The sequence below is a fragment of the Macrobrachium nipponense genome, chromosome 43 (assembly GCF_015104395.2).
Source record: "Macrobrachium nipponense isolate FS-2020 chromosome 43, ASM1510439v2, whole genome shotgun sequence".
NCBI lineage: Eukaryota > Metazoa > Arthropoda > Malacostraca > Decapoda > Palaemonidae > Macrobrachium > Macrobrachium nipponense.
Genome location: NC_061104.1, coordinates 18,667,315 through 18,684,049, shown reverse-complemented (window position 1 = coordinate 18,684,049; position 16,735 = coordinate 18,667,315). Strand labels below are relative to the sequence as shown.

Below are 16,735 nucleotides of genomic sequence, written 5' to 3'. Positions count from 1 at the left end.
TTTGGTTGTTCAGTGACCCTCTGGGTTACACTTTCTCTCTCTCTCTCTCTCTCTCTCTCTCTCTCTCTCTCTCTCTCTCTCTCTCTCGTAGTAGCCATCTTGCTTGGTGAGACGTACCCGCGTGAAGTCAGATGAATCAACAGATATCACAAGTTTAACATACGACTAGAATTTGAGAAATATCTAGAAGTGTTCGTGAACTATCGGTGATAAGATTAGTGTGAAAATAGTAGGATAAAGCGTCTTCTAAGTTAGTTTATCAAGTGTAATACTGTAAATAAGAACAAGATGGCAGTAAGTTCCAACTGCGGGAAGAGGTGGCGTAATTTAGCTTGCTTGGCGGATTCGCAATACGATGAGGTAGCAGGAAGGGAACTGGCATTTCTCATCTATGAAATCAGCAACAGTCCCAACCAAAAAGATACAAAAGCATTCATAGATATATTAGAAGGATATAATCCTTCAAACTGGAACAAATCTAATGAAAACATCTTGAAAATAATTGAAGAAGTTCCAAATAAAATCCAAGTGGTCAAGAGACTCATAAAGAAAATATACATAAACCAACATATTCCGACAAAGAAAATGAATAAGGTGAATCTTGTGAATATCCTAATTGATGCATTAGGAAAAAGAATGCCAAAAGCATGCAAACTGTGTAAGGTTTGGTATAGCATAGTCAATCCACAAAACCTAATCAGAAAATGTGCTGCATGCAACATTCCGACCCATCCACAGTGTGCTGAGGTAATACAAGATTTTGAGAAAAGAACAAGAATTTTTTGTTCAACATGTCCCCTATCATGGATAGACAATGTTATTAAATCAAGATTGAATGTACAAATAGTTGAGGATGAAGAAGAAGAGGAAGAGGAAGAAGAAGAAGAAAAAGAAGAAGAGGAAAACGGAAGAGAAGTAAACAAAAATGAAATGAAATCTACAGAAAAAAATAAGGAAAACAAAGAACAAGATAAAAGTATGGATGCAGAGATACTCATTGATACTACATATGAGGCAATTAAGCAGCATACCTACGAAGAAATAAATTACGATATGACAACAGAAAAGCAAATCCCGAAGAGGCTCTACCCAGATCTACACAATGACGGGAAAGAGGAAAAAATAGACAAGAAAGACAAAATCTGCAACCTTTTGAAAAGAGGGAATTGCAGATTTGGAGAAAGAAATGTTACTACAAACATCCTAAGGTATGTCAAAACTATGAAATATATGGTAAACATGTGGGCATTTACTTAGATGGCTATGGGGATCATTGCAGAGATCTGCAATCCAAAAATATGTAAAAAATAAAAACCTAAAAGAAGGAAAAGGATGTAAGTTCGACAAAAAATGCAAATATATGCACCCTGTAGCCATGAATCATAATCAAATAAATAACCAACCAAGTAATAAAATCCAAAATAAGAAAGAAACAAATAAAGAGAGAAATCAAGAATATCAGGTAAAAGAAAAAAGCAAACCACCAATGAGATATGCAGAGGTGTCAGCAAAAAATTTCAAAGCATCAGCTCCGAAATTCTACTCAAGAGATAATAACTGTATTTATTATGCAAGAGGATATTGCAGAAACGGAGAAAATTGCAGATTCAGACACAAAATGAATAATTATGATGAAGGAAGATCAAATATTATGGAAAAGTTGGATTTTTTAATGTCAGAATTTCTGGAAATGAAAAAAAGAACAACATACCAGAACAGGAAAGAGACATGGGAAAATCCTTATTACTACCATTATTAAACGAAGGAGAAAACACGCAAACCATCATAGTGATGAATGCGCAGGGTTTAGTTACGAGTAACTCAAAAAGAAAAATAGAGTACTTAGAAGAACTAACCCAAAATGAAAAGAAAATAAATATAATGAATATAAGTGAAACCTGGTATTCCCAAGAGACTGGGAATGATGATCAAATAAAAGGGTTCCAAACTTATAGATCAGATAGAAAAAAATAGGAATCAAGGGGGAACCGCAATATATGGGAAAGACAAAAAACAAGGAAAAATATATGAGAAATATAGTAACTCAGAATGTGAACTAATAGCGGTAGAATTTGAATCTGAAAAATTGATGAACATAGTAATATATAGACCTCCTAATACTAAAGAGTTTGACTTAATAATTGAAAAATTGGATGATATATGTAGAAATCACAAGGACTGGACTATTCTCCTATCTGGTGAATTCAACTTTCCTTTCGTAGAATGGAAAGAACGAATAGGAGATTGTGGTTGTACTTATACATATAAAAAACGAGAGTAATAGTAGTGCAGAGATAAGAGGCAATTTGAAAAGCTATTAGATATGCTACTAGAATACAACATTCAACAAATAAATCACCTGCCAACAAGAAAGGAAAATACTTTAGACCTAGTATTTGTGAACGAGATGAATTATGTTAAAGAAATAATAGTTTATAATGCGAGTATTTCAGACCATAATGTCATAGAATTAACAGTTCATTCCAAAGCAAGTGAAATAGAGATAAGCAAGAAATGAAAAAGTGGGAAGGATATGGAAAATACAACTTCTACAGTAAAAATATAAAATGGTCAGAAATTCAATGAAGAATTAAACAAAGATTGGGATAACATTTTCGTAAGTGATGACATAAGGGTAAATACGGAGATATTATATAATATTGGAGAAATAGTGGATAATATATACCGAAGAAGAAAAGTAAACATCATTCATGCATACCAAGAGACAGAAGGATCTTGTTCCAGAAAATCAGAAAGTGGAAAAAAGGTCTTGCAAAAGAAAAAAATGCATGGAAAGTTATAGAACTAAAAAGTAAGATAGAAAATGCAGAACAAAAGATTATACAATCAAAAGAAAATGAAAAACGGGACTTGGAAGAAAAAACCCTATTAAATATCAAGCAAAACCCCGAAACTATTATACTCATATGCGAAGAAGATGAATAAAAGAAGAATAGAAATAGGCCCTCTGAGAATTGAAGGGAGATTAACGAATGAAAAAAGGAAATTTGCAACATACTGGCAGAACGATATAGAGAGAATTCACCCCTAGAATAGATAATGAAGATAATGATATAGAAGTAAGGGACGAAAATAGTGAATATTTAGCTGACATAGAAATTAAGGAAGCTGATATTGTGCAGGCAATTAATGAAATTAAAAATGGAGCTGCTGCAGGGCCGGATGGAGTCCCTGCTATTTTGTTAAAGAAAGTAGTTCATTCTATCGCAAAGCCACTTGCAATATTATTAAGACAAAGTGTAGATACAGGCAAGATTTATGATGAGCACAAATTAGCATATATCACCCCTACTTTCAAAAGTGGATCAAGACTAGAGGCAAGTAAATTATAGGCCTGTGAGTCTAACATCACATATTATGAAAGTGTATGAAAGGGTAATGAAGAAAAATATTATGAAACATTATAAAAAATAATTTGTTTAATATAGGAACAACAAACGGTTTCGTACCCCGGAACAAAAGTTACCAAGGACAAACCCAACTGTTAGTCCACTCCGTGAGAACATATTCAAAAATATGAAAAGCGGAAATGAACAGATGTGGTTTATCTAGACTTTGCAAAAGCTTTTGACAAAGTAGACCATATATATTAGCAAAGAAAATTAGAAAACACAATATTCGTAGATAAAGTAGGAAGATGGTTAAAAGAATTTTTACACAACAGAAAACAGATAGTTATTGCAAACGATGAGAAATCGGATGAAACCAAGGTAATATCCGGTGTGCCACAAGGTACGGTGCTAGCTGCAATATTGTTTGTTATTATGATTGAAGACATAGACAGTAATGTTAAGGATTCGGTAGTGAGTAGTTTCGCTGATGACACAAGAATAAGTAGAGAAATTACTTGTGATGAAGATAGGAACGCTCTACAAAGAGACCTTAACAAAGTATATGATTGGGCAGAGGTAAATAGGATGGTATTTAACTCTGATAAATTTGAATCAATAAATTATGGAGACAGAGAAGGAAAGCTATATGCATATAGGGGACCTAATAATGAGACAATCACAAATAAGGAAGCAGTTAAAGACCTTGGTGTGATGATGAATAGGAACATGTTATGCAATGATCAAATAGCAATTCTGTTGGCAAAATGTAAAGCAAAAATGGGAATGTTTGTTACGGCACTTCAAAAACAAGAAAAGCTGAACAACATGATTATGCTTTATAAAACATATGTTCGTAGTCCACTTGAATATTGCAATATGATATGGTACCCACACTATCAAAAGGATATTGCACAAATAGAGAGTGTACAAAGGTCTTTACAGCTAGAATAGAAGAAGTTAAGGACCTAGACTACTGGGAAAGACTACAATCCTTAAAATTATATAGTCAGAAAGGAGAAGAGAACGCTACATGATAATTCAGGCATGGAAACAGATAGAAGGAATAACAGAAAATATCATGGAACTAAAAATATCAGAAAGAGCAAGCAGAGGTAGATTAATAGTGCCCAAAACTATACCAGGAAAAATAAGGAAAGCACACAGGACATTAATCCACTACGCACCAGCATCGATAATGCAGCGTCTATTCAATGCGTTGCCAGCTCATCTGAGGAATATATCAGGAGTGAGCGTAGATGTGTTTAAGAATAAGCTCGACAAATATCTAAACTGCATCCCAGACCATCCAAGATTGGAAGATGCAAAATATACCGGAAGATGTACTAGCAACTCTCTGGTAGACATTAGAGGCGCCTCACACTGAGGGACCTGGGGCAACCCGAACGAACTGTAAGGTCTGTAAGGTCTCTCTCTCTGCTGTATCTGGTGTAGCACGGCCTTCGTTGTTTACAGTTTCCATAACTAGTTGTTTATGAGTATGGTTTGGTTTCGAGGAATATTTATGTCTTTTTAACTGCACAGATACACGCAGCACACCTAGAAACGCGCGTGCGCGCGCACACACCCACACACACACACACATATATATATATATTATATATATATATATATATATATATATATATATATATATATATATATATATATATATATATATATATATTATGAGATCAAGATGGTGTGGACATTTACTGGGAATTGATGAGGAACAGTTAGTCAGAAAAAAAAAAATATTAAAGTAACAGGACGAGAACACTGGATAGTTTTGTTTTAAAATCATGCGTTGGGCATTCGATTTAACAATGATTAAATTTCACTAATATGAGTTATGCGTTGTGTAAATAGTGCTTTAAAATGTTTTCAAGTATTCATTCATAATGCATTGAATAGCATCTTTTCTTTAACTTAGTATTAAAACAATCTGTTATACCGTGCGATGACTGAGCATCTTAATTATTTATATATATATATATATATATATATATATATATATATATATATATATATATATATATATATATATATATATATATCATTTCTTAACAGCATCATTTAAGAAAAATTATTTTTCTCTTATCAATATTTTTTTCAAGATACACGACAATTCGTATCTCATTTCCAAGCTTGATGAAACTGAGGCAAATGCGAGGACGACAGGTGAGACTGGGCCATAATGCGAGATTGGTTATCACGAAGGCTTATTTGTTATAAAAGTTAAAAAAAAAAAAAAGTCGTAATGAGGTCGTGAGATTGAATCGCCACGCGTTCCTGTTAATTATTTCCCCTGCTAGAAGAGAGTGGTCGTAGATGTGATGGCTATCGCCCTCATTTATCTGGATGAGGTAATGACTCATTATGAACTCGACGGCTGGTGGTTGGGGGGGGGGGGGGGGGGGGGGGGGGGGGGAGGTTAGGAAGGGGAAGGGAAAGGGGAAAGATTAATCAGGGTCGTCGCTTCTGTGAGATTTTTCTCTCCATCCGGTTGTGTGTGTGTGTGTATGCGCGCGCGCGTGCTCTAATTTCGTCATGGCATTGCGTATGATAATAATCTTTAATCATATTCTTGGAGAAATTTAGAAGTATTTTTAGGAGATGCAGTTTTAGCGCTTTATTTATTTTATTTTATTTTTTTTATACTTTAGGTACCTTTTGAAATTCATCTCAAACAGATGCCTAAAACTGGTAGGTATTATAAACTTAAGTTTTAAGCGAACCGGATTTTCTTTCCACGAGTTAAGAAAGTGAACTTCCACAATAATTACGTTTGTTTCTAAGTCTTCCTTGGCAGGATGAAATTGATAACATTGATGCTGTCTTCGTTCAAAAATGTAAGGGGACAAAAATGCAAGGACACGGAGTGCAAGATTAGGAGGTAAATGCGTGATGACCATCTATACCTTGTCCACTTAAGGTAGATTCTTGGATGAGCCGTACGCCTACGAGACGTTTGTTTAGTGGCCGCTGATTGGCTGGTACCGGGAGGTAGGCAGCTCCCCGCCAATCAGCGCCCGCCAAACAAACGTCTCGTAGGCATAGGGCTTACCCAAGAATCTACCTTAAGTGAACCAGTTATAGTGTGACAGAGATGTAGCAAGCTGGAATAGGTACAGTTGTGGTGGTTACATAACGAGATTAGAGATTGGATGCGTCCGCTGATTTATTGAAAGGATTAACTTGCATTATGTCGAAAGTTGATTCAACAAAGAACAAGAGGGTGAAAATTGTAATATATTTCGAACTTGCAAATGACAAGAAAGGGATTAGTGATTATAATAAAGGGTGCGTAATAACATTGTGGACGCATCATTCTAGAATTGACTTAATTGAATGGAGGAATTAGATCACAAAGCAAGATTACTTAAAAATTTAATCTGCGTCAAATGTTCAGGAGAAAAGAAGATTGGGAGGAAAAAGGTTATAACGACCATGTGATAGGAACAAAAATTTTCCCCAGGGAAGCTATAAAGGATTATAGCTCGCGTAAGGTTACTCCGAATGGAACATTATATTGACGTGATCACTATTGAATGTTCTCCTTGAGTGTATGAAGTTAGTTTGAAGCTTCCCAAATAGTCTTACACCTGGCTTTATTCCCAATTCAAGAATTCTAGCACGAGAGAATTGATGGTAAAGCCCCTATTTCAATTTGGAGATTGCGTCCTTTTATGAGAACTAATTTGCCAATGTGAACAAGGCGTGATCCGACCTCCAGCTCTCTTGGGCGCCTGCTAAAATTTACCGTCAGATAGAGCGTTGGTTTTCAACGAAAATTAAAATAGATACGCTATATATTTTATTAGAAATAATTTTTCTGTACTGTATAACATGCCCATTATTTTTCACATTTTCATTCTAATAAATAAATCATATTTATTTTTTTCACCTTCATTCTAATAAATAAAGCATAAACATCCTATCCTGAAAATCCTGTACCATTGACTAAACGCGAAACGTTCTTCCCAGACGTTTTTAGGATTTTCTTAAAGAAAGAGAAAAAAAAGTTTGTAGACTTACTCCCCGAGTAAGCGAAAATGTTATCTATATTTCCGTGTAAATTTTCAAGTGGATATCCTCTGAATTATATAATAATTGTTCTGTATAAGTCGGTTGGGCTTTGACATTTTGGTAATTCGGGGGAGGTTAATTTTGATTTGGCGAGTCTTGCATCTCTTTGAAGAAAAGATCTGAGATCTGCGTAATGCATATTCCAGATTCCGAATCCAGTAGTTTATGTATATGTATTTGCATATGAAAAACTGCACCGAATATTTCAAAAAAAAAAAAAAAAAAATTGCTCCACATATTTCCATATGAAAAAGTTCGGTAAGCTTCTGGCTAGTCTGGTTTTTCTTTCAAAGAAGACTCTCTCTCTCTCTCTCTCTCTCTCTCTCTCTCTCTCTCTCTCTCTCTCTCTCTCTCCTTCCTGCTTGGGCAGGCGTTGTGAATAGATTAATTTCCAAAAGAGAATTTCACATAAATGGATTATCGCTATGCTTTGAGAAGTGTAATATTCTAGCTCTGATGTGTAATGTATTTATAATTGAGTTAATATGTAGAGAGAGAGAGAGAGAGAGAGAGAGAAATTACATCTTTTTTCTCGCGCTCTTAACTTTGAGGCATTTAATTTTTTTATCAAGATTTAATTTTTTCATATCTGGATTTATCACCTGACTTTAATCTATGCAGCTCATTATTATTATTATTATTATTATTATTATTATTATTATTATTGCTTGCAGTTCCACAATAATATAGCATGTGAGTTTATGGCCTTTAATGGTTATTAAAAGCTTTCGAATCTTGTGCTAGGTTCATCTTCAGTCAAGATGAACCTAGCACAAGGTTAGAAAGCTTCTAATATCCATTAAAGACCATAAACTCACATGCTATATTATTGTGGACCTGCAAGCATTGTCATCATTTTCGACACGGAAATCTTTGCCAAATATTATTATTATTATTTTATTAAAAATAATGGCAGAATTCACAGAATTGATTTTATACAAAATTCCTTTAATTCTCCTTATGATTTGCTTTTCTGGCACGCTGGTATTACTAAGCAGCTGTCCAATATCCAAGCTATATCTGTTACATAGATATAACTTGAACTTCCATTTGGGACTTTCACCTTGAATTTTAATAGACGTTTTAAGTCTTCAAACCCCCTTGACAATTATTGGGAATTCCCCAGATCGCTCTCCCTTTAAATGCACGATAACATAACGCGATGATACCCAAGTGCTGCTCTCTGCGTAATTATTGCTTCTGCAGCTGGGACACTGAACGGTAATTGTATTTCCATATTTCACAAATGCCAGTCAGTCCATCCCGGTGTAATATATTCAGGCGTAATTGGGACGCAAGGGGGAAGCTTTCAGCTGTTCTTCAGAAGCGGCGAAATGGATGTTGCTTTATGCTGGCGAATGACGTTAAAAGCTAGTGCTTTGTGGTTTATTGTCAGGTGGTTCGTGGTGGTTTTACGTCATTTAGTTGCTACCTATTTATGTTTTACCCTTTTAATAATTACCCTTTAATAATTTGTGCGTTGGCAGATTGTGTGTATATATATATATATATAGATATATATATATATAGAGATAGATAGATATATATATATATAATATAATAATATATATATATATATATATATATATATATATCTATATATATATCTATATCTATATATATATCTATATATTATATATATATATATATATATATATATATATATGTGTGTGGTGTGTGTGTGTGTGTGTGTGTGTGTGTGTGTGTGTGTGTGTGTATTAAGAGGAAATTGTTATGCTATTTCAAGCAACGTTTTCATCAACCAAATCCGATTCTCTCTCTCTCTCTCTCTCAAGTCTCATATATATATATATATATATATATATATATATATATATATATATATATATATATATATATATATATATATATATATATATATGAGACTTGAGAGAGAGAGAGAGAGAGAGAGAGAGAGAGAGAGAGAGAGAGAGAGATCGGATTTGGTTGATGAAAACGTTGCTTTAAATATGCATAACAATTTTCTATTAATGTAAGCCTGCTAAATTAGTTGGTGTTGAAAATAATTGTGTGCGCGCGCGTGTGTGTGTATATATAAAGTTCATCCATTTTTTGTAAGTTTTTGCGTGAGACTAAATTCCTTTGAAAATGATTCAATGCCGCAGATTTGAAGGCCTTTTCCACCCACAGGAGGCGCGCAATTATCGCTAATGAGAGAGCATGAAACCGAAGTTGTTTTAACGTTTTCGTAGTAAAGTGGCGTCGTTGGCTTCTCCGGCTAATTGGGAGATTTGAGATCAATTTGTCTGACTGTTTTGGAAAGGAACCGATTTTGTGATTTCAATAAAAAAAAAATTATTCTTGAAATTTATTTAGTGGGGAAGATGTTGGTGAGAATGTTCCCTTGTTTTATTCATTTCATCGTCATGCAACCATCCACATTCCACTAAATTCATTAGACTTGAAAATCGAAAATTACTCTTGATTTTAGTCTCGAAATAGAAGAAAATGAATTTCATTTTAGAAATGAGACAAAAATTTACTTTCATTTTAGAAATGAAACTAAAATAATTTCGTTTTAGAAGTGAGATAGAAAATTGCCTTCATTTCACGAACAAAACAAAATTACTTTAATTTTAGAAATGAAACAGAAAATTACTTTAATTTAGAAATGAAACCGAAAATAACTTTAATTTTACAAATGCAACAGAAAATTACTCTCATTTAACAAATGAAAGAAAAAAATTACTTTCATTTTAAAAATTAAAAGAAAATTACTTTAATTTTAGAAATTAAAAGAAAATTACTTTCATTTTGCAAATGAAAATTGCTTTCCTTTTAGACTTGACAATTACTTTCATTTTGACATCAAATATGAAACTACTTTCATTTTTATAAATACCATTATACATATACCATTTTCCAAGAAATGAAATTAACACGAAAAAGATAAAGTTATTGGTGTTTCACAAGATTTTTCTTCTGTTTGATAATGATAATTATTTGGCTATTATTTGTCCTCGATTGCCCACATGCAGTGAAAAGGAAGTGTCTCTCTCTCTCTCTCTCTCTCTCTCTCTCTCTCTCTCTCTCTCTCTCTCTCTCTCTCTCTCTCTGAATATTGCTAGTCAGTTATGACACAACAGTCTCGGTAAAACACACGAATGCATTATAAACACTTCAAACAAAGTTCTATTGAAATATTTTTTATAATCAAAACTATTCTTTTGGAGTTTTATAAATAAAAACTATCGTCATTTGGAAAGTATGTCGGTAACATTTAAAAAGAACTCTCAAAACATTATTTAGATATAAATACAAACTATTGTCATTTGGAAAGTGTTTCGATAACATTTAAAAAGAACTCTCAAAACATTATTTAGAATTATAACTTATCTCCTTTGGAAAGTGCTCTTGTCGCGTGAGAATTGGTGTCCTGGATGGTTTTCGATTTTGTGAAATGAGTTCGTGCAGTAAATTTTAAAGCTTCGAAGTAATTACTCTTCCGAGACCTGAGTTTTTACATCTTTTTCATGTTTGTCCACGAAACCCTTTCTGTAATATTGAAAATTTGTGGTGCTGAGTAGATGAAAAGTTTAATTAGGTCATATTTGATTTTCTTGTATTATTATTATTATTATTATTATTATTATTATATTATTATTATTATTATTATTATTATTATTATTATTATTATTATTATATTAATATTATTATCATTTCTTCTAAAGGGTCCACCGTAGCATAATTGGTAAAAGCTCTTGTAAAACTTTTTAAAAGTTGTACTGGAGATGAACCCAGAGAAGGGTTCGAAAGCTTTTTTAAAGTTTTAACGATTATATTATTGTGGACCCTTTTGAACGTTTTATGAACTCTCGTGATAGAGAGTTTTTCCCACTATTATTTTATTATTTATTTATTTATTTATTTTTTTTTTTTTTTGCTCTATCACAATCTTCTAAATCGACTTTGTGGTATTTATAGTGTGGGGTTCCGGGTTACATCCTGCCTCCTTAGGAGTCCATCACTTTTCTTACTATGTGCGCCGTTTCTAGGATCACACTCTTCTGCATGAGTCCTGGAGCTACTTCAGCCTCTAGTTTTTCCAGATTCCTTTTTAGGGATCTTGGGATCGTGCCTAGTGTTCCTATGATTATGGGTACAATTTCCACTGGCATATCCCATATCCTTCTTATTTCTATTTTCAGGTCTTGATACTTATCGTTTTTTTTTTTTATTTTTTTTTTTTTTTTTTCCCTTTCTTTCTCTTCAACTCTGGTATTGCGACATCAATGAGTATACTTTCTTCTTGACTTTGTCAATCAACGTCACGTCTGGTCTGTTTGCACGTATCACCCTATCCGTTCTGATACCATAGTCCCAGAGGATCTTTGCCTGATCGTTTTCCATCACTCCGTCAGGTAGGTGTTCGTACCACTTATTACTGCAAGGTAGCTGGTGTTTCTTGCACAGGCTCCAGTGGAGGGCTTTTGCTACTGAATCATGCCTCTTTTTGTACTGGTTCTGTGCAAGTGTCGGACATTCGCTTGCTATGTGGTTTATGGTTTCATTTTTCGTATTGCACTTTCTACATATGGGAGAGATGTTATTTCCATCTATCGTTCTTTGTACATATCTGGTTCTTAGGGCCTGATCTTGTGCCGCTGTTATCATTCCTTCAGTTTCCTTCTTGAGCTCTCCCCTCAGTAGCCATTGCCATGTGTCATCACTGGCTAGTTCTTTTGTCTGTCTCATGTATTGTCCATGCATTGGTTTGTTTTGCCATTTCTCTGTTCTGCTTGTCTTTCTCCTGTCTGTATATTTCTGGGTCTTCGTCTACTTTTATCAGTCCTTCTTCCCATGCACTCTTGAGCCACTCGTCTTCACTGGTCTTCATATATTGCCCCAGTGCTCTGTTTTCGATGTTGACGCAGTCCTCTATGCTTAGTAGTCCCCTTCCTCCTTCCTTTCGTGTTATGTATATTCTGTCCGTATTTGCTCTTGGGTGTAGTGCTTTGTGTATTTTCATGTTTCCTCGTTTTCTGGTCTATGCTGCGAAGTTCTGCCTTTGTCCATTCCACTATTCCTGCGCTGTATCTGATTACTGGCACTGCCCATGTGTTTATCATATTTCCCGCGTTGAGTTTGGACTTGAGTATCGCCTTGAGTCTCTGCATATATTCTTTCCTGATCGTGTCCTTCATCTCTTGATGTTTTATATCACCTCCTTCCATTATTCCCAGGTATTTGCATCCTGTCTCATCTATGTGTTTGATGTTGTTGTTGTTATTATTTATTATTATTATTATTATTATTATTATTATTATTATTATTATTATTATTATTATTATTTATGGGGTGAATTTTTATCTAATGAGAGAAGAGGCCATGCATTTTTCTAGCAAGCTTGTGAAGTCTAAAGTATTGTAATTCTTCATTTTATCTCTTATTACCTACAGACTTCAATTAAATGTTATGCATTTCTAATATTCCCCTTTAATCATTCAGGTCATTTTACTTTACGGTCACTATTTGGCATCCAGCCAAGCGTTCTGACTGCATTTGTACGAGAATTTCAGCAACGCTTGTGGCCTTGTGAATAAGGGTAGGTGCGTGTCTACTCGGCTTTCGTGTTTTAAGCTCCCTCACTACTGCCTTCTTTACAACAATCCCTTACACGAAGAGCAGTGCCTTTGGTGTTACCCGAAAATAAGTATTGATGTAGCCGGGGTGGTTGGGGGAGGAATTGGGGCTGGAATGTGCACTTTTCTGGAAAAGATATATCAGCGGGATTACTTACACTGAAGGACATGCGGGGTGAAATGAGGTCTTTTTTTTTTTTTTTTTTTTTTTTTTTTTTTTTTCTAGGGTAAAATATCAGCTGGATTTCTTACGATAAGGGACATGAGGTTGATCCTGGGGTGAAATGAAGTAATTGGTTTTAGGGGGGGAGCTGGGGGATCAGTGTGGATGCTTACATTTAGGGTGAAATGAGGTCTTCTCTAGGGGAAAATATCAGCTGGATTTCTTACAATAAGGGACATGGTGATATTTTTTTTCCTTTTTTTAGGGGGTTTGATGTTCAGTGTGAGTACTTACATTTAAGGAGAACAAATCAGAGTGATAACTTATACTAAGGAGAGGAAATCACTTTGATATCTTATACTAAGGAACATTTACTAAACCAGTGGACAAAGAAGTCTACTGGATTCTTGAAAGACTTTTCATTATTTTCCTCCGTATTGAGTTTTTTTTATTGTAAATACAAAGTTTACTTCTATATTTTAGTTTGTGTGTTTGCTTTTCCATTGTATTATTGAGTTTTTTAAAACTTATTTTTGAGTCTTTTATTGTAGATATTGCAACAGCCTTCCAGTAGGACTGAAAACCATTTCATTAATGTTTTAACTATTTGTGCTTACCGTTTATGTCATGAATTGGAATCTGGAATTGTTTTTTTTTTCAAGCTTTATGTAAATTGTCAAAATTTTTCAGAATGCTTTCCAGCATTCGCTTCCCTTAACTATTGTGAATTGATAGTAGTAATGTGTTTTGCAGACTTAGAGCGAAGTAGAAATAATTGTTGCAGTTGAAAAATAATTTTAAAGTATTTAACTCTTCTGTAGTCCAATTCTTCATATTCTCTCTCTCTCTCTCTCTCTCTCTCTCTCTCTCTCTCTCTCTCTCTCTCTCTCTCTCTCTCTCTCTCTCTCAGGTAACAATAATTATTTTTCTGCTCCATCGAGACTCCATCACCTTGAGCCAGCTTTAACAGATAAACTGTAATAACTGACGTGTATTTCAACTTGACTTTTATCACATGATGTTAAATTCAAGAAGAATCTACTGTTGCTCTTTGGGTGACAGGCCGCCCCCCCCCCTCGTAATATCTCTCTCTCTCTCTCTCTCTCTCTCTCATTCATGGTTAAATACCCCTGTCAGTTAGATGTCACTGAGGCCTCGATGACTCAGAGTGCCTAGACGGAAGTTTTTTTTTTTTTTTTTATTTTTTTTTTTTTTTTTTTATTATTATAGTTAGTATTTTAAATTTAACTTTAGTTTGTTAACTTGTAAATGTCAGATTTAAGTCAAATACAAACTTCGTGTACAGTGATCGAATATATTGCGTTAAGACTATAAAGAACAATCACCCTCTTCAAAGATGGGGTGGAAGTAAGACCCCCGACCCCCCCCCCCCCCTCTCTCTCTCTCTCTCTCTCTCTCTCTCTTTCTTGTACGTTCATTAGTTCCTCTAAACATAATTCTGCCGGAAGAAGCCTAAGGAATCCAACAAGGAAAGAAGCCCAGTAAGGAAAAAGAAAATATGAATACTTTATCAGCATACTATTTAAATTACCCCTTCATGAATACAAATACTGTATTGCGTGTGACATTAAAAAGTTTCTCTCGCTCCCAACAACCACATTCCAACATCTTTTATTGTGGCAATAGTATTCTATACTTTTTGTTTTTATTTTTTAGATATTTCGTATTTAATTCATGTAATGTCTGAAGGAAATGGGGAGATTGGAAGTGTGTTTCGCCCTCCTGTGTAGGTAAGACCCAAGTGCAGAGATTCACACCAGGCTCCTTGTTCCCTTCAGTACCTAATTGCACGCCTGCTGGCTGGAACCCCTGCTTCCATAAGACCAGCTTTATCTAAACCGGCCATTAACAATGTCAGTTACGTGTAGTCTTGAATTTTGCTAACAAGATTCCAGGGTGTTTAAGATTTTATGTGGCTTTTGGGACAGTTCCAAATTCCGTCGCCTTTTTATGGCATCCAAATTGCGGGGAATTGTGGAAGAATTATGGGGGATAAAGGCCTTCTTAAGGATGAGCTTCCTTGTGATGTATAGTAATTCTGGTTCATCAAGGTGATGGATGGATGGCATTGGTGCCAAGTCAAGCGGATGTGTGTGTGTGTTTTTTTTATAGCTACAAAGAAGGAGAGAAAGGTACTTGTATTTTGCTAGTATGTTGATTAAGTCGTCTTAGCCGATGTTATTAACCTGTTTCTCTTCAATTTGGACCCTTGTGTTTTTTTTTATATTGTGTTTTTGATGAGAAGAGTTATGTACGATTTTTTTTTTCTTTTAGTGGCAAAGAGGGGAGGAAGGAACTTGTGTTTTGGGTAGTGTACTGATTAAGTCTTCTTAGCCGGTATTATTAACCTGTTTCTCTCCAATTTGGAATCTCGTGTGTATGTGTGTGTGTTTAAAGATTGGTTATGCACGATCGGTGACATGCTAGTTTGCAGGGTTTGCCGAAGTGATGACTGTGGTGTGAATGAAAATGTAGATTATTCACGAATAAATCTGACATTTTAGCGGTCAAAGAAAATAAAGAGAAATATCTCTGATTAACGAAAATGTAATCAGAATAGTCTTACTGACGAAATAGATTAACTCTGATGGTTCAGTTACTGAATAATACGAGTGAAAATAATTTTAGCCGCAAACAAATAAGAACCTAGATTGATTTCGAAACGTCCCGCGATGAACATTACGCAAAGTGTTATTTCGTCGTAAGAAATTAAGAGCGCGATTTCGAAATATTCGGTGACACGGACCGACAATAGATAGAAATGAGGGGGGCGGCGCCGCATCGCGAATAACAGTTGTTCAAAACTGGCCCGAACTCATATACGAAAATTAATTGGACGTCAGCGCGAGCAATAAATGGAAATCATAAACCAAAGCTGTGAGAGGAAATTAAATGGATATTTTCAGACTGCGTTATAATAAACGAACTCACAGGCCCGAGAGTTTGTCAGTGGAAATTGACGAAGATATTTTCCAAAATTGGGGAGTAATAACCGAACCGCTGTCATTGGGGGTTGCGTGGATATTACTGACGGAAATGAGTGATTGTGATTGAAAAAGGGAGGACGGGCGTGCAAGTGAATTGGGAGGAGATCTCAAGGTCAGGTGTCTGCATCCCCTGCAATTTATCGCTTTATTAAGGCTTGTAGGCCTCAATGTCGCCCTTTGCCTTTCTCGGTTGACCGGTACTCATTGCCGCTGATTTGTCATCTTAAAACAAACACAATGTTTGTGAAATGTGTGTGTGTGTGCACGCGCTTGTGTCTATATGTTTATTACAATAGAAATATGTGGCTCGTTTGTGTTAGGTATTTGTTACACTGATTATAGAAATCTTTGTGCGCGTGTTTGTGTGTATGTATTTGTTACATTGATATAGAAATGTTTGTGCCTGTGCCTTTTTGTTCATGTTATCATTATATTAACTGAATAAAGTTATATTATGTCTCTGCGTATGTATGTATCTTTTTGTGTGTTTATTCATACACGAATGCACGTTACTACCAGCTT

At 34.9% G+C, this 16,735-nt stretch overlaps 1 protein-coding gene across 12 annotated transcripts in view; it reads left to right on the top strand.

Annotated features, from left to right (window-relative positions):
* Nucleotides 1-16,735, top strand: part of LOC135213543 (rho guanine nucleotide exchange factor 18-like) — a 1,147,377-nt gene that overhangs the window by 787,754 nt on the left and 342,888 nt on the right. The gene's annotated exons all lie outside the window — the stretch shown is intronic.